The 3,959-nt window shown below is 47.9% G+C and overlaps 1 long non-coding RNA gene across 1 annotated transcript; it reads left to right on the top strand.

The window, feature by feature from the left end:
* The first annotated feature begins 236 nt into the window (after positions 1-236).
* Positions 237-2,585, top strand: LOC120839997. The gene is made up of 3 exons (XR_005715441.3): positions 237-564; positions 1,423-1,661; positions 1,973-2,585. It is a non-coding gene; the product is annotated as an uncharacterized LOC120839997 (long non-coding RNA).
* The last annotated feature ends 1,374 nt before the right edge of the window (positions 2,586-3,959 follow it).

The raw sequence follows: 3,959 nt of genomic DNA, 5'->3' as shown, positions 1-3,959 counted from the left end.
GGCAAGACGCCGAAATAAACTCGCAGCAAAAGAAATACGCAGGCACTATTTCCTCTTGGGGAGTCCATCCTGTGTCCCCACCACCGCCATAAAATTCAACCAATAAAAATTGTCAATTTCGTGGAGATTCCGAAAGTTACTAATATTGCTCTTTTTAGACACATGCACATTATCTTTTGACAACCACGTCAAATCGTAGGGTGTAGGTGACGTAATGCAGCTATTATTGATTGAAAACGAGCGAACTATGTTTTCTCCTTGCCTTGTTACGCGGGAGTGATGTGCCCGCGCGGCGACGCGGCCACGCGGCTGCGTCGCTCCGTCGTCTGCCGGGTTTCTTCCCTATGCTCCCACTTCATCCCGTTCTCGAAGCAAGGTTCGCGAGGACGCGAATGGTTACGTTGCACCGGGCAAGAAAACGACCGCCGAGGACCTCCTCCACATTCCTCGTTTCCGTGCGGACACCTTCGAGGCGTTCGCCAGCGGTGACCGTAGTCTGCTGTACCGACGCTTCTGCTTCCCGTCGCCGACGGGACCGAGCGAGGGACCCGCGAAAAAGTCCTGGTAAGTGTTTGGTGATTTTTGTGAGTTTCAACGTCGCATTGTGCAGCAGTCTGCGTGACATACGTATTCGAAGGGTGTTTTGTAGAAGAGAACCGTGTTTTTCTATCCGCGTAAATAAGCTACGCATCGTAGAAAGCTGAATATCGCTGAGACACTAGTGATGGCGACAGAATGCGAAAGTTTGCGAGCATGACGTTACCTGAATCAAAAGTATACTAATACTTTATTTTTACTCAGTGTGGGAGGATTACCCACGCGTACAGGGTCACAAAAGGCTATGCTGCCCATACCGGAATGGAGCCGATGTCCACCTAAGCCTAAGAACTCCACGATTTTTATTTTTATTTTTTCTTCTAGGACCTAGGTTTTCTCCCTTTTACCACAGACTCGGGTAATTTTGAACATGATCAGCATCTACCAGCTCGCCTGCACACTCATTGTTGTCGTTTCTGCGGTGCAGTTTATTTGCTTGGATCAGAATGGCACGGCTGTTTTCTCAAACAGCTGCCACATCTCGTAAGCAATCCCGGCCTGCCGGTTCGAGCTTCATAACTGAGAACACGCTTCGTTCGAGAGCTTAGAGCCTGTATGCGCAGCCAAAGCGCGGCGAAACGAGCGAATGTGCCTGTGCCTGTGCTTGTCGTGCGAGTTCCCAGGAGTGGCTCGCGCATTGAACGGCCAGTGCGCGAGCCACACGGGACGAGCGCAGCGCTCGTCCCGTGCGGTTCTTTAACGTCCTCGTCTGTTTTTGCTGTTCCCTACGATGAATTCCCACCAAATCGCCCGACTCTCCATTCTTCTAAGTGTTAGAAACCAGGCATTGTGAAAAACATTGTAGTATAAACGTGCTATTTGCAGGTCCTAGTCTCAGCAGCTGGACTGCTGCATCCTGCAAGGCAGAAAGGATCCTGAGGGACTGCACTGTCGAGATGAATCTCCCTGGTCGTGGAGGAGCCAGTACCGTTGGATACTTTCGACTCTGCCGTCCCCTACTGCAGCAGCGAGGTGCCATACAACTGCATATTTCCTGCTCCCAGCAGCACGCCAGACTCTGAGGCGACATACTCTCCATCCAACCCTGCCAAAGGTTTCGAGAGGTAAGCTATGCGTATGTGCGCCTAGAACTTAGAAGTTTGTCTGATCTTTGCACGCCTTGTGCATTTGTTTACCCTCCCTCCGCATGCGTCCACATGCTTGTGCCCGCTTTAATTTTGCCCAGTGACAGTGCTTGCTTGCTTGCTTCGTCATCGTGTGTTCCTCATGCCTTTTATGCTATCCGTTGCTTGTGTGCCCCTCCTTGTGTTCCGATGCGCCACAGACGAGTATTGAAATACATGCTCTCCGCATATTTTTTTATGTCCCTCGCACGTAATACTGCATTGACTTTTCTTTTCATGTGCTGCCACAGACATCCTGAAGAGGCTACACCTTGGCAAAGCAGCTCTCCTGTTGGTCTTTAATAAATGGGGCTTTCATCGAGGAGGTAGACTGGAACTGTATAAACCAAACCCAGGCAACTGTGCATGACAGCACAAACATTTAGCACAAGTTCGATGCCATTCAGACTTACAGAGCTAAACATATTTTCCAGTCTACACTACGGTTTCCCCTCCCATCTGCAACATTGTCTCCTCTCGATAATTCAGTGGTTCATGCCTTGCTAACCTTTGAGGAAACAAATGAAAATAGTTTTAGCCAAAGCCGAATGATTATGCAGAGGTTTGTTCGGAGAGTAGAACTTTTGCCAAGCACCAAGAAGCATGCTGGAAGTGCATTTACGCACGGCATCTACAAGAGTAACTGTTGCAGATGCCAAGACATGCGCACTCAGCATTTGCCTATGTCCCCACCATTCTCTTTTGTGCCTTGGCAAAAAGGTTTGATTTCAACCACTGAAAGGAATGTCAGTTATTCATTTACTGGGTAACTCGTATGTGCCTTGAAGGAGCAAAAACAAACCTTGTTCCTAAACAGCGTAGTGTATGAGCCTTCCCAGCCAATGTGGCTCTGCGAACCTCACAACAGACTAGTATCGAAAAGTGTGAACTCGGAGTTTATGTTTTAATAAACAGTACCACGTGACTTGCGGCGAGCTGCTCTGTCGGTTATGTTGTCAGTAAAACACCCGGATTCAAAGGGTTGCGTTGTTCTGCTCTTAGGGGCTACATAGTGCTGTGATCGCTACTACCCAACCTTGGTGTCACACCACTTCTGCAAAAAGTCACTGTAAAATTGCCAGTAATTGCCGCCTATACAATTGCTCATGTTGTTGTGGATGCTCCACACTTGCGCACAATGCAGTAAGTACCCTTTTTTTCTCGTTGCTACATATCAATCGCAGCGAATAACGAAACAATTAGGATTTTTTCTGACACGGGGGACGAGCAAAAACACCATAACGGTGAAGTCAAGTGAATGCAGATCGAATGCCGTGCCAGCTTACCGCGTGCATTGGTTTGCAACCTTGAGAACAGCCACTGAGACTAGTACTTTGTTTCTATAACACCCTTGTTTCCGCGGCCAATTTTCACACAGAAACATAGCAAAGGGCGAAAGTTTGTGCTTGAACGTTCTCATACAGCTAGCTTCGTCATGTATTGTGTTAGCCCAATTGGAAATATCGATTGGCGAAGCAAGTGCTATAAAATGTCTCAGTGGATGTTTTCGAGGCGGCAAACAAATGCACGCAGCGAGCTGGCACGGCATTCGGTGTATGTCGCTCTACGTTCACTTCAGTTCGCCGTTGGAATGTTCTCGCTCAAAACCCGTGCCAGCAAAATAAATTGTTTCATTATTTGCTGTGTCAGATTTGTAGCAACAAGAAGAAAAGGGCACTTAGTACTTCGTTCACAAGTGTGGAGCAATCCACGACGACATAATGGCAATGTGGAGATGATAGCAGACGACAGATTCACAACCCGGTGAAACCAAAACTACTTATTGACAGTCTCCTGCTCCCAGAGTGCACCTGAACCGCTAGGGGCACTGCTATTTTACTTATTGTCCATTGGCTCCAATAGCTCATAGCGTTTGCTGCAGTCAGTTGTAAGGTGAAACGGAGTATGGAAATATTTGCACAGAAGCGCCACGAAGATGGCAGCCAACAAAACCCCGAGTGTTCTTGGTGAGAAGTTATGCAAATCGATTACAACTTTGAAGTGGGCAATAGTAAGTTGTCACTTGGTTCTCACGGCTAACAATACATTTGTGTGAAGACCGACCGTTGGACGATGCAATGTTTACTTTTGTGGTGAGAAAAACATGGTTCTATACCCAGTATAAGAAAAACACTTTTATTCAGTCGCACAATCAGGGCACAGGAGCCCGGAAAATGTGTCGCTGGCGGTCAGTCCCCCATTGTTTTCACAATGCAGGAGGCAAGTGGTCGCCAGTTG

The sequence above is a fragment of the Ixodes scapularis genome, unplaced genomic scaffold (assembly GCF_016920785.2).
Source record: "Ixodes scapularis isolate PalLabHiFi unplaced genomic scaffold, ASM1692078v2 PGA_scaffold4__175_contigs__length_147842914, whole genome shotgun sequence".
NCBI classification, from domain to species: Eukaryota; Metazoa; Arthropoda; class Arachnida; order Ixodida; family Ixodidae; genus Ixodes; species Ixodes scapularis.
Note: the sequence above shows the minus strand (reverse complement) of the source record. Positions and strands in the feature narration are given on the sequence as shown.